At 41.5% G+C, this 14280-nt stretch overlaps 1 protein-coding gene across 2 annotated transcripts in view; it reads right to left on the bottom strand.

Moving 5' to 3' along the window:
* The window catches only part of ITCH (itchy E3 ubiquitin protein ligase), a 58907-nt gene extending 44907 nt beyond the window's left edge, over positions 1 to 14000 (bottom strand). Inside the window, exon 1 of one of the 2 annotated variants that reach the window (XM_037402142.1) lies at positions 13907 to 14000. The gene's annotated coding sequence lies outside the window, so the exon portion shown is untranslated. Of the gene's footprint in view, positions 1 to 13159; positions 13233 to 13906 lie in introns of those variants that run through there. The other variant, XM_037402143.1, reaches the window with a different exon arrangement.
* Between the last annotated feature and the right edge of the window lie 280 nt (positions 14001 to 14280).

The following is a 14280-nucleotide window of genomic DNA, read 5'->3' as shown; positions in this document are numbered from 1 at the left end:
ACTGCCTATATAGTGATCCAGCTTCTCAGAAAGAGCAATATTCTTTCATAGGGAAATATCCTTTGAGCACCTGCAAATACCAAAGTTCCTCTGACCTTGCACAATTCCTGCTATTAGGACTGTTCGACTGTTATTATAGATCTCTGACAAAAAGGCATCAAGTTCTAGCAATTAGAACTCTCGTATCTTGTAGAAATTAATCACAGATTAGTTCTTCCATTTCCTCACACTGTGAACCATGTTCTATACAGACCTTTGTGGAAATACAGGTTAAACAAAACAGTAATTTGTGCTCCAACTTCAAGGACATTTTTCCTCTGAGAGGAAGAGAAGACAGTTACAAAGACCGAAGCAACGTAATCAACAGACATGTATTGACAAAGCCCTAATGGGCAGAAAACCCTTTTATATTTAACTTTCAAAAAACAACATTGTTTTATTCCCAGGTTTCTAAAAAGAACGTACCTAGAAAGCATAAGCAACATTTTCCAGTGGTAACCTTGGAAAAGAAATTTCTCAAGGGAAAAGCAGATAGTGCAGCCAGACAGTTACTAGCAGCCACTGAAACTGCACTAACAGGAAGCTGAGCAGGTATCTGGAAACATTCAGTGTTTACTTTGAATTGCAGCTGTTTCATAAACACAATATTCTCTAGCATGCAGCCTTGGTACCATTTACCTAAGTAAGACTGTATCCTAACTGCAGAAATACAGGCATTTGTTCTGTAATTTGGAGATTTTCTCGACACTACTCAGATTTTATCACAAAGGACAACTTTGAGCACAGAGAAACACTGAAGAGAATTCCAAGATAATTACAAAACAGAGTTACCAAAAGCAGCCATATTTTTTGTTCTGTCTGCCCCAAAAAATCTCATTTAGCCCTACAGCTACATTTACGCTTCAGCTGGCTCTGAGACTAAGAGGTTCCTACAAAGCAAAAATCCCAGTCTTGAGTATCTCAGTCAAATATTACTGTTGGTGTTAGCCACAGGTTATTTTAGACCTTGCCATGAAAGCAGGAAAAGGAAATTTTTAAAGAACTTTACCCAAAGTCTCCTCCTGCCTGTTGCTATGGGAAGGGGAAGGAAAGAAATTATTTGGAGGCCTCCACTTAGCAATGCTTTATCTACATGACACAGTAGTAAGAAGAGATGGTCACACAAATCCACAAGTTACTTATTCATGTTATTCAATTTTTAATTAGGGGAATTAAATAATCTTAATGTGATCACCCAGAACAAAAATATGAAGTCAAAATAGCAAGTTACTTTTTCTCCCTTTAAGCAATTTTCTTACTTGTAATCTATTAAGTGATGATTGCCTGGATATTTTAAATCACCACCCATCTTTTTGCAGTTTTAACAGTTTTCCTGAAATGCAAGAGGTTAGTAGAGATAGTTAGGAAAAAAAAAGAAATTGACATTTCCATATTTAAAACAAAGATATTGAAGGATTAGACGTTATTTCACATAAAACACAGAAACAAAACTTGAAAAAATAAAAATACACTGTAAAAATATTAAATTTTGCCTGTTACGAACTGCCCAGAAAATTAAGGACAGGGAAACAAAACAAATAGAACAGTCACTGACTTTACAGTCATAGCACAAAGCCTTGTGAAACATTTCACACACTATGAGAAAAGTTTGCTTGGTTTTACTCTCAGACATATCCGAACACAGTCCAAACAACTGTCAAGCAGCATTTATATTCTGTCTCTCAGAACCTTCCTATGTATATTTTTGTTTTCCCCTACCTATGCTGTGCATTTAAAAAAAAACCCTCACTAGCTAAAACTGACCTGAAAATAACAAATGAAAATGTGTTGCTGGAAAGAGCATGTGAGGAAACAAGTGTATCTTGAAATGAGACCACACTTCTATGAATTACTTTCTAATTTCCTCCCAAGTGCTGTTTTGCAGGTTTGTTTGGTTTTGTTTTTGTTTGGTTGTTTTTTTTTAATAGAACCACACAACAATGTTGGCTGGAAAGGACCTCTGGAGGTTGTCTTGTCCAACACCCTCCCAAAACAGGGCCAACTTCAAAGTCAGACCAAACTGCTCAGTGTCTCAGAAAAGTTCAGTACAGTAAACTAGTAGCAACATACAAGTTGTAATAAAGGTATCTCAATATATATATTCAAGTTTCCAGATACAATAACAACAAAGTAGAGTGGCTCTGTGGTTTTACATAAACACACATCCTGTTTTCCTAATGCATAAATGTGCAAATGCTTTACATTCTTAGCATTTCAAGCCTTTCACATATCCTTGCCATACTGCTACTAAAACGCATCAAGAGAAACAAAATTTATTTAACATGAAAGTTAAAATACAAAGTTACCTAAAGATGTGTTCCTTAGAAATTTTATTCCTCTTGATAACTGCAATAATATGGAGAAATACAGCAAATAAAATGAAACAGGTGAGCTCCAAAGACAACTGCCTCTTCTACCCTAAGCAGTCACCTTCCAACCAAGTTCAATTACAAGCCAGCTGTCATTTCATAAGAGATTTCTCACAATCAAGATAATTTACTTCTTTCAGGACTTCATGCAAACCGTAAATCAAACTGCTTTACTAAAACTGGAGGGCAAATCTAACAGTTCTAAAAAAACTGATTTTGATTAGTCAGCATTGATTATGAAGGGGAAATCATGCTTGACCAACCTGACAGCTTTCTTTGACAACTTGGTAGCTGAGAGGACAGCTGGTCATCTTTGACACTGTCCCCTACATCATCCTCATAGACAAGACTATGAGGTATGGGCCACATCGAGGACTGTGGCGTGGATGGAAAACCCGGCTGAGCTGCGGTTGTGATCAGCGGTATACGGTCCAGTTAGATGCCAGTCACAAGTGCTGTACCCCAGGGGTGCATACTTGGCCAGTACTGTTTAAATTCTTCAATTATGACCTGGACAATGGGCCCAAGCTCAGTCTCAGCAAATATGCTAATGAAACAAAAGTGCCACAAAGGGAAGTGCAAAGTTCTGCACCTGGGGAGGACTAAACCTACGCACCAGCAAAGGCTGGGGGGCAGCTGTACAGAAAGCAACTTTGCAGAAAACAAATACCTGTTGAACACAAACTAGTAATGCTTCCTTGGGGGGAGGGGGAGTGTCGCAAGCATCCTGGGCTCCATTAGAAAAGCATTACTAGCAGGATGAGGAAGGTGGTCCTTCCCTGCTACTCAACAGCAGTGAGACCACATATGATGTACTAGTGTGTCTAGTTTTGGGCTTCCCAAAACAAGCATGACACAGACATACTGGAGTGGCACCAGCAAAGGGCCATACCAACTATAAAGTGATTGGAACAAGACATATGGGGAGAGGCTGAGAGAACAAAAATTGTTAAGCCTGGAAAAGAGAACGCTTGGTAGGATCTTATCAGGGCGTATAAATACCTAAGGGAGGTATAAAGGGTTAAAAAAGATGAAGCCAGACTGTCTCCAGCAGTGCTCAGTGATAGGCAGTGGGCACAAATTAAAATTCAGGAAATTCCACTTAAAACCAGGAGATTTATCTATTTTACTGTGAGGTGGTTGAACAGTGGAGAAGCTTGCCAAGAAAGGTTAAGTTGCCATCCTCAGAGATATTCCAAACCCAACTGAACATGTTACTGACTGCTCTAACTGGCCTTGCTTTGAGCAGATGGATTTGGACCAATGTCCAGAAGCCCCTTCTAACCTCAATTATTCTGTGATTCTTTGACTTCCCTAAAACAAACTCAATAATTCCCATTGTACCTGGCCTGTTCTTCCTCTTATTCTCTTTAGGTCTTGGTCTTGATAGAGGTTTCTTTAGAGGAAGAATCTGCTACAAGTTGGTTATATGCTGCTTTTTTTTTTTTCCTGAACTGAGGTTTGCTTTCAGTGCCCAGTTATTGATTACAGCTTAAGTTTTACTAGTTTGAATAGAGAGGCACAGACTGCACAGGTCAACATGCACCTTCTTCAGGTTCAATCATCTTTATCTTGAGTGTCATGTTTAATTTCTACAGCTTTTCCCAAGTCCTGTACTAAAATCCAACGCACAAGTCTATACATTTTTTCTCACTTTCGAAAACTATTTCCCTTATTGCTGCTCTCTACTATAAAGAGCAAAGCACTGCAGCTTGAGTCCTTCTTCAACAATATGTTCAAGACCATACATACCAAAGCGTTAGCTAGCTTCAATTAATGACCATCAGGTAACATGATATTGAGAAACATGCAAAAATCAAGGCAGAGTTCAACTGCCCAAACAGAAAGAATGCTACTGTACACTTCATATGCACACTGCTTTCCTAGCTTATTTTAATTTTCTTTTGCCTTGATAAGAAATCTCATAACACATTCACACATCACTGCCTTGGAACCTGTGTATCCATCCCTTCATTATTTATGTAAAATCAGAAATAGGGAAGTCATTGAATATCATGTTCATTCAAAATGACATTTTACTTCGCTATTGGCTGGTGTTTAGCTGTTCATACCTTTAATAATTTCCTTCCTTTTAACTCATTTGATAACTTTCCAGAGCAAATCTGGACAGTTACCCATATGTTGCTTCATATCTCTCCCATGCATGTATAAAGCCTCTGTCCCAATCTCTGAAATACTTTCAAACCAATTACTCTATTTTACATGAAAAATTTTCCATGTGTGACAAATTTGGGCTAGAGAGTCACTTAAAGGATGCTGATCCTCTTAACAGTTTCTAGAAGTTTCTCCTAGGTATCTAAACAAATTAATCCAAACCTCAGAGGGCAAGAACGGCAATGGAGTTTAACCTATGATACTAAAACCAAATAAAAATTATGCTGCCAAAAATCCCAATGACATATACAGCTAATGTGACCGTGGAGGCATCATCTAGCTGCATAGCAAACTGACAAATTCACATCAACGTCCTGTTCTACCACTTCAGCCTTATTCTTTTAACACATCCATGAACCTTCGCTCATTTCACAGTTCCCAATGCATACATTTAGCTCCCCTATCTCATTATTACAAAAATAACCACATAGCATCACAGTTCAGATTAGTGTTTTATGCTATTTTCCAATTAAAGAGGCAGAAATCATTAACCTTCATGAGCAAATTTCGGAAACTGCAGAACTTAATTTGATGCTCATGGGAAGAGAGATAAAACACTGATATTAGTAGATACGTTGGAGAACCACTTGATCTTTAATTTGACTGCTTGTTTTGTGATTTGGCATCAAAAGAAAATGACTGGTTTTGTATTACAGCTATATTTAAATGTATTTCAAAGGCATTACTTTTGAAATGTCAATAAGAAACAATCTCTGTATTATAAACTCTCACAGTAAAGCACAATACAAGGCCACCACCTCCTGTTTCACCATCCACCTTGCAGCTTTTAAATAAGTCACTTCAGAAGCAGTTACATATTCAGTTATTAACAGAGGACAGCATCTACAGAGGATTTCGTAATCTCCAGCCATTAGTTCTTGTTTACAGCTCAGTGCTTGCTCCCACGCATTTCCCCATGCCATTCTCAGCACTACATTTCATTACCAATGGTTCACACACACCCTTATTCAAACAAACCTACATGAAGTTTCTAAGTCTGGGAGGAATGGAAAAAAAACATAGAGCTTGACCATTAAATTACGCTATTACCTGTATTCATTACCAAGTATGACAACTTCAGCCACTATTACAGTTGTTTTGAAGAATGTTTTTAGAAGTAGCCCCTTGAAAGGCTGTTGCTTACTAGCAGTCCCAGAACCAAAACCAGATCCTGTCACCTGGAGGACTCAAATCTAGCAGATACCAGCTTTATTATGCTTCTGAAAAATATATCTACATTAACCTAAACATGATTCTTTAGTATGTTCTGTACAGAACTGTACAGCACACAACACACCTTGTTTTAAGAGTGTTCAGTGGCACTGATGGAGTTTCACACGTGTACAGAGGTACCTCATTGTTACACCTTCTGGGGGTGTAACAATGAAGAGAGCTCCAGATACACCTCCACTTCTTTGCTCCCAAGAGCACTGATAAAATGGGCCATGGAGGTACGAGTAGAAAGTTTCCAGTAAATGATATCCCCTGACAAAAACTATCTTGCTAAACAGGTTGTCACTGTAGGTACCTGAGCAACAAACCAAATCAAAACAGACTGCACAAATCTGCAATCCAACCTGGCAAGGCTCATCAAAGAAACTGTGAGTCGTTCTCTACTACCCATGACAACTACAAATCTGAAATTGGCTGATTATTTGAAATCTCTTGAAATAGAAAGTTCTTTGTCACTTGCTGCCTGTATTTGCTTTAGCAGATTAGATGTTATAAAACACAGTTCCTCTTGATTAACTTTGACTTAGCTGTAAGAACAAGAACTACTGTTGTCAATGCACTGAAATTCTTACTTAACTTACATTAACTTAGAGTTAACTTACATTACCAAGATGTACATACATTGCCCCATAAGAAAAATAAGCTGCTCCTCTGAATACCTGTAAGCATTACAAGCAATCAAAGAAACTAGAACTAGAAATCTAGCATCTTCACCAAATGAAGTAATATTCCTGTGTGCTAAATTCAATGCCAGCCAGAAATAAAGGCTGCATCCTTCCAACCTAAATTATGCATTACTAAAGTAAAGCACACAAAACCGAAAGACGTAACGGAAATGAGAATTTCTGGTAAAAAAAAAAAAAAGAGAGAGATTAAGTAAACACAGAGGTATCTAAAAGTCTACTATGGGTAATTTTTTTAAAAAACTGCAAACTGCTGCAAGCTAAATCTTGAGTTCCAGAAGAACCACCTTCATATTTTCTAATTGCAACAGAAGTCCATTACCTGCTTCCTAGGAATCTTTTCTAAGTGACCAGATGGCAACATGAAAGCATAGCCAGGAATGGACAACATAACCATCCCAACCCTGCAAAATGCAACTGCTTGCTACATTCCAGCTCACGTCTCTCTGAAAAATAAAACAGAAACTACAGGAAAAAGATGGCTTAGAACTGCACCGCTATTCCTATATTCTCAGTGCTTTTCTTTAACTTGTTTTTTGTGGGGCTGCCCTAAAACCCTTTTTCCCTTTATCAGAAGGTAAAGTAGACTTCTCTTCTGAAATCCTGGGTTACCCAAGACTTCCAACAGTAGTAATAAATTAAAATCCTGAATTAAAGTTTCAGTCTTTACAGCCTAGATCTTCTATATGAAGAACTGACAATTGCACATTTAAAAAAACATCAGGATTATCTGCTAACAACAAACATTAATTGCATCCTTCAAGTTCAAGGGAACTGCCATACTGCAAGGATACAACTTAAAACCCACAGGTCTGTGATGAAGCTTAGAACTGTCTCAAACTAAAACTTGACGATAAGCCAGAGATAAGTGTGCAACAAGAGTGACGGTGGTACAGTTGTTGCAGCTATCAGTGGAGCACAGATGGTGAGTTCTGCTCTGGCAGCTTGATATTGCTGAAGGAGCAGCCCCATCTTCCCCTTACACTCCCCTCAGCCACACAGTCCTCCCCTGTCTTTGTGCCAATTCTAGTGCTAAATTGACATCCAATGACTTGGTTAAATGCAGTAAATCTTCAGGGGAAAAAAAGCCTAGGGCCCCTGATAACTGCAAAACAATATATATGTTTTTTGGTTTTTTTTAATAAAATAGGCATACATTGCATGCCCTGGCAAAGTATTCTGTGCAAGGAGTGTAACTCTGTGTGAGCAGTTTTTACACCATACATACACCCCTTCACGGCTTACCTGTCCCTGGATTGTGGCAAACCAAAAGGTACTCACATACTGGAGTAAAAGTATAGGCCCATAGGGTTGTAATACTATGTAATGACCTTTAACCAGCAAAGCATTCTTCAAGATATAAACCCTGAGTCTAAGTCACGTGAGGAGTTTCGACAACTGTTCTTCTAAATTTTGATCAGACCCTTTTTTATGTAGTTTGTAACGCATAATGAAGTCATGAAGGCAGAAACAGAAAATATAGTTTACTATTTTAAAAATCGGAAGTGAAATTCCAAAAAGCAGAGAAATCCCAGCTGTGGCACAGGCCTTCTCTCATAATAAATCCTATCGCTGTCATTACTGTCTACAAAGTCCCTCCCCTCTCAATTCCTGCATCATCCACCCTTAACAGGGAATTTCATTTCACTGGTATCTTCTACACTCAAACATATGGTTCATTGCAAAGTTCACAGCTGAACTTTGTTTACGTTCATCTGAAAGCATTTTCACCTCTAACATCACCATTACAACAGTACTATTTTGTTCAAGCATACACATCCCAGAGGAAAACAAGACCTTCTTAAATGTTATCTTTTGCTTTAATAACTCCTATTGTCACTAATGCCATAAAGGTCTTGTAGTTCTGAGGGCCTGATGAGGGGTAGGAAGGAAGGGGAAAAAAAAAAAGTATTGATGTGCCACACCTCAAAGGACTACATTTGAAACACTTAAACCCCTGAGAATACCTAAATAACCACCAGCAATGTCAACAGGTTTCCACACAGAGCAAACCCACCTGCCCAAACAAGATTTCAGAACAGGGGTTAAATATACGGATTCAATGGGTGCACAATAAGAACAACGAGAACACAGTTGCCTTGTGATAGCTTATTCATTGACCTGAACTAGATCTGGTTCAGGCAAATGTTTAACAAACGTAGCATCGCGCTGGAAATTGGTCAATCTAATATACAGCACATGCTGCATTTACAAAAGACAAAAAAGACATTCTAAGGTCTTACCAGTAAATTCAATTTAACAAGCACAAAATAGAGTGTGCCAATTGTCTGCAGAAGTACTGCCCACTGAACGTAAGTTTTCCTCTGCATCTTTAGATGGTGAACAGTTCTAAATGGAATTAGAAATGGTACATGTGGCAAGTGTTATTACACAATGTAAAAAACTTCTGAAAACAGAGGTGATAGCTATTTAGTTTATTTAGAATTTTTTTTGAAGTAGAATAAGGTGGTCAGCGTGTTTTCCTAAACTCTCAGCATTTCCCTCCTCTTTCCTGTTATCATTATACACACTATTCCCCTTCAAACAGCTGGAATAAGAATCTGCTTTTAAGACCGCATCTTTGCTGACAACACATGCACTGGCTGAATCCCATACATCCAAGAATAGAAGCTGACTTGCCATCCTTATACAAAAAACAAGGCAGTGTTACACTGTTACATTTTATCTCCTAAGCTCCTGTATTTCCTTTTTTCTCGCTTCCTTTATTCAGAGGATTTCAGAGGTGCCGTTGACCAGGGGTCTTGACTTGAACAGTTAGGAAAGGGTGTTCAAGTAAAATCTAGTGAAAAGGCGCAGCTCATCACTTTCACAGAAGTTTGCAAGCCTTGTTAAAGATTAGACCAAACACATTATCAACTTTTAGACATTTTTGTATATTAATCATCACTTTTTTTTTTACCTAGCCTCTGAAACAATATATTCACAGCAGTAGGAAATGCACACATACACACACAAGGGCACACACGCACTTCTCAATGAAGAAAAATTAGAGTGATCCACAGGTCAATTAATTCAGGCTCCAACAAGCAAAAGTAAAAAAAAAAATAAATCTTTAAAAGTTGAAGGAATCCTCATAAAGAATGAACTCACTCCATCTAGCTGCTTCTGCTTTGCAAATAAATCATGAGAAGAACAGCTCATGGCATGGGTAGAGCAAAAATTAAGGCGTCAGAAAAGTACAAATGCAGTATTTGGAGCAACAGATCTTAATCTACTCAAATGTTTATGAAACCAGAAGTGAAGAAATAAAAATGTAGTTTTCCGACTACTCTAACTGTCAAGCAAGAATAATGATTATTAATATATTATTAAAAGACAGCTAGCAATGTGGATAGGAGCAGGCACTAGGGATAGATACCAAAAAGTGTGCTAAAAATTAGGACGATTCACTCTGTCTCAATACGTACTCTTCAACTTGCTCAGCATCTAGTCTTCCTTAGCTTTTTTTACTGTATTGGACGATGCAAAGCTAAAAAGGGCAGTAACCACTTAGGAATGACTTGCACAGGCAGAAGTTCCATCGCAATCATGTGAAACTGAAGGAATCAAAGAGCCCACTTTCTTTTTACATAAATGAACATGCTTCCAGTCACAAATGTTATATTCTTGATGGATATTTCACTACAAATGGCTATCCATTTGATGAATTAATGAATAAATCAGAATTGGATTACAGACCTGTCTTTACTATGTCTTTTTCTATTCCAGATTGATTTAAACTTTAACTGATCTTTCTTTTCCTTAGTATTAAACTTCAAAGATTACCAGGTATCTAGCTAATACTAAGAGACAAAAAGTATGTCTAAAGGCTACCAGTGACAAAAAACTAGACCTATAAAGAACAGAAAACATACACATTTTATTGAGGTTGATATTAACACCCTCTTCTTGAAAGCTCCATTTCTGTATCACAACCTACCAATACAAAAGCCGAGATTGGCACATTTCGGGTAAAACGTGTCACCTAGCTTTCCCCGTTTATTGCTTAAAAACAGGGTTCCACATAATAAAACTTTAACAGTCCACCTGAAGAAAACAGGCCTTTTCTGCTCAACACCACCACCATTTGGGTTTAAGTTCTGAACTTCAAAATCAGTGCTCTAAATGCAAACATGTAAGTAGCTCCGTTCATCACTGAAACAACCGGCCTCTCCTAGCAGCACAGTTCAGAATAGCTCAGGCAGGTGGGTGGAAGGCAGGCATCATCAGTTTCTAAATGGGAGCACTGTAGCAAAACTTTAAAAAAAAAAAAAGCACAGCATATAAGCATACTGCCAAGTTTTAAAAAACTATTTGGATAACCAGCGTAACAAGATCCAGTATCGTGTTTCCTCAGAAGGGAAAAAAATAAATCTGCCTTTGATGTTTTACCAAGAAGTTTGTTCTATGGCCCAGTATAGTCGAAGTAGAAATTCCAGGCATAACTTAAGAGCTGGTCATATGAAACAGGGCCTTGGGTTCTTCAAAATGCTCTTTCACAGTTTATTATGATACTTTTTATTAAGTGTAACTTGTGGTTCTTCTGAAGAAGATCCTTAAACTCTGCACTACAGTAAAACCTGAGTGTCAGTCACAGAAAATGCTCAAGTCCTTACTGCTTTATTCTTCAGATGAAAGGAATGAAGAAGAAAAACTATCTGTCCCTCCCCAAAATGCAGACACAGAATTACCTCAGGTAACAGTCAAACCTAGCCCAAGAAGGATTGCCTAAAACCTTTAAAAATACTAAATTTATGAGACAGTAAAAAGTATCTAGAAAAACAGAATACTCCCAAGGTAGACTATAATCATGGCTCGTCTACTTCCTCTTCTGAGGTGAACACACACTTCAAAGTGCTTCTATAGCTGGGCAAAGTACGGTTACAGTAAGCAACCGAGGCAAATACTCTCCTCTAGATTATGCACATGTCTTCACTTTCTTTAGGTGTAAGGGCACAAAGTAGTTCCTTCAATTACATGCAGGTACAGCAGACTGTCAAAAAATTTGAGCATTACATGAACATAACTGGGTAGCCAAACAGAAAGGCTTAAAACTAAACAGCATCACTGACAGCATTCCCAGAAGCTTTACCACTACCATCTGCAAGGGTTTTTTTCTTCTCCTCTAACCCTATAGACTCTTTTCCTGGCTTTTGAGTAGAAAATCAAAATGGTTTTGCTGCAACATAAAAGCACTTCACTAGAGCTGAGTATGTTTACCATTTCCTTTAAACAGCTTAAACTTATAAAAGATATTTGTTTTGATGCTGTCATCAACTGATGCTGTTAAAAAGAGACTTATCCATTGCATATGCTGTAAAATAGAAAAGAAAAAGAAAAAGAGTAAATTTCTCATGAAACATTTTTCAAGCAGTCCAAAGTCAAGCTTTCTTAGAAACAATAATTCATTTAAACTCTACAAGAGAAACACCTACCACTTGTCTTCCTCTTAGTTTATTTATTTTGTAGTCAACTTCACCAAAATATTTTGAAACTTGGAAACAAAGAAACAAGACAACTTCCTATCTCAGCTCTGCTTCACCACAGAAGAAACAGGACTCTAAGAAGGGAGATAAAACTGAGGGAAGAAAACAAGGTGATGCTGCTTAACTAATAAATTCATATAAATAATCTTCTCTCAATCTCTCTTAGGCCCAAAAATAACTGTTTAATCTGTGAGAAGCTTTCAAAGTTAGCACTCGGAAGTCTCAGTTATTTTCCACTGCAACGTCACCTTTCACATGTACTGTATCAGTTCTTTGTTTTAAAGACAGGAAGATTCACTTTGGATCAGAATGCTGCCTTATTCCAATGATCACTTGGAGGTGAATGCATTCAGCATGGTGATCAAAACTGTCAGCCAAACCACAATTAAGGATGCACACTAGACCAAGTTCTGATTTAAACAGCTGTAGCAATGAGCAACGTAACTGTGATTAAATTAGAACTGCCTTGGACTTCCGCTATAAGAGGAGAAAAAAATAATTTAAATCTCCTTTTTCAAAGAAGATGTCTTTTTGAATATTATAAGTCCTCAGAACTGAAGACAGACAGCAGTTCATGTGCCTTTTATTCAGGTAAATACAAGCAAGCAATAGCTAGATCTACTGTCATTCTCTTGACACGGACTGTCGTCTTACAAAAATCAGTCTGCATTTCTCCTTTTCTCTTTGAAAAGCACAAGTGGCAGGGCAGCAGGTAGACAAAACGAAACAATGAGAAACTCACCAAAATAAGCAATAATATATTGGGGGAAATGGTCTAAAATACCCTAGTTTCTGACTTCAACTCTAAGTTTTGCTGGGGATATTTTCCAAAGCTTCAAGGGTAAAGGATGCCACGCGAATGACAGCAGACATCCCAAGTGCTACACCTGCCTTCCCCTCTGCATCACAGATCTGAAGTCCTTGTCAATTTCACATCGTCAACTATAGCTACTAAAACAAGCTGAAATTTTGGATACCAGAGCTAACGATATAAAGGCTCCCTCAAACACCCTCTTCTGCTGTTATCTGGATAATATCGCCACACAAGGTCAAAGCCACCCGGTTTGGGAGCGGGAGGGTTAACAGCTAGAACTTGTCCGTGTTTCCAAAATAAGCCGGTGGCACCAGCATTGCCATTCTGCCGTGTTTACGGGAGGAAAAGCTCGGCACAAACCTCCAGCTCCAGGCACGCGTTACCGCCGGGAAACGTTACTCCAAGGCACGGCCGTGCCCCGGCGGGGCGAAGGCAGCGACCGCTCGGGGAGCGGCTGCAGCAGCCACCGCGCCCGGGGGCGACCCCAGGCCGGGGCCCCACGCTCCGCGGGGGAGCGACGCCGGAGCTGGGCAGGGGGCTGCGCCGCGGCTGCGGGGAGCAAAGCCTCGGGCGGGGGCTCGGGGCGGGGAACCACCGGGAGGGGCGCGGGGTCCGGCCGGGGCGGGGCAGCCGGCGCTGCCGGGTAGCCCTAGGACAGGGAGCCGGAGCCGGGGGCGCGGGGCCCGGGCAGGCGCAGGGGCTCCGCAGCACCCGCCGGCAGCGCCGGAGAACGGGCGGCGCGGCCGAGCGGGGCCGAGCAGCCCCAGAGGGGCAGCGCCAGGGTCCCGGGACCGCCGCCCCGTCCCGCGGGGAAGGAACGATTCTGCCGTCCCAGCCCGGCCCCCGGCCCCGGAGCTGCCCCCGCCGGGGCCCGGGGAGGCAGCGCAGCGGGGAAGACCGCCCTCGGCGAAGCCCCCCCGGGGGCGAGGAGCCCCACCAGCCACCAGGCCTGCGCCCGCCGGGGTCCCCGCGCTTCGCTGCCCCCGCCGCCGCGCCACGGCCGCGCGGAGCCCCGGGCAGCGCCAGGGCCGCCGTGCGGCGCCCCACCGCCCCGCCGCGCCCCGGCCCCACCGTCCCGCCCGCCGCGCAGACCCCCGCTCCCCTCACCGGGTACGGCGGCGTAGCAGCTCCCCCGTCTCTCGGCCAAGATGGCAGCCGGTCCCAGCCCAACCTGAGGCAGCGACTTTACAAAGTCGGGCGGGATCTGCGCACGCGCCGAGTCGCCCGCCGCCACCGCGGCGCACGGACTGCAACTCCCGGCGTGCCCCGCGCGGGGCGCCGCGCCTGCTGGGGCGGCGGGCGAGCGGCGGTGGGGGCGGCAGACGCGTCGTTCGCCTGCCGGGGCCCTGCGCCAGGCTCGCGGCAGCGCGTCGCCGTAGCACTCGGTTCCCGGGTCGCGGCTGGGGTCTGCTGGGCTGTGCGCCGGCGGGGCTGCCCGGGGCAGCGGGGAGCCGTTCGGGCCTGGCCGTCCCCTCACGTCC

Source organism: Falco rusticolus, chromosome 10 (assembly GCF_015220075.1).
Source record: "Falco rusticolus isolate bFalRus1 chromosome 10, bFalRus1.pri, whole genome shotgun sequence".
Taxonomy (NCBI): Eukaryota; Metazoa; Chordata; class Aves; order Falconiformes; family Falconidae; genus Falco; species Falco rusticolus.
The sequence above is the reverse complement of the archived record's forward strand: the minus strand, read 5'-3'. Positions and strand labels throughout refer to the sequence as shown.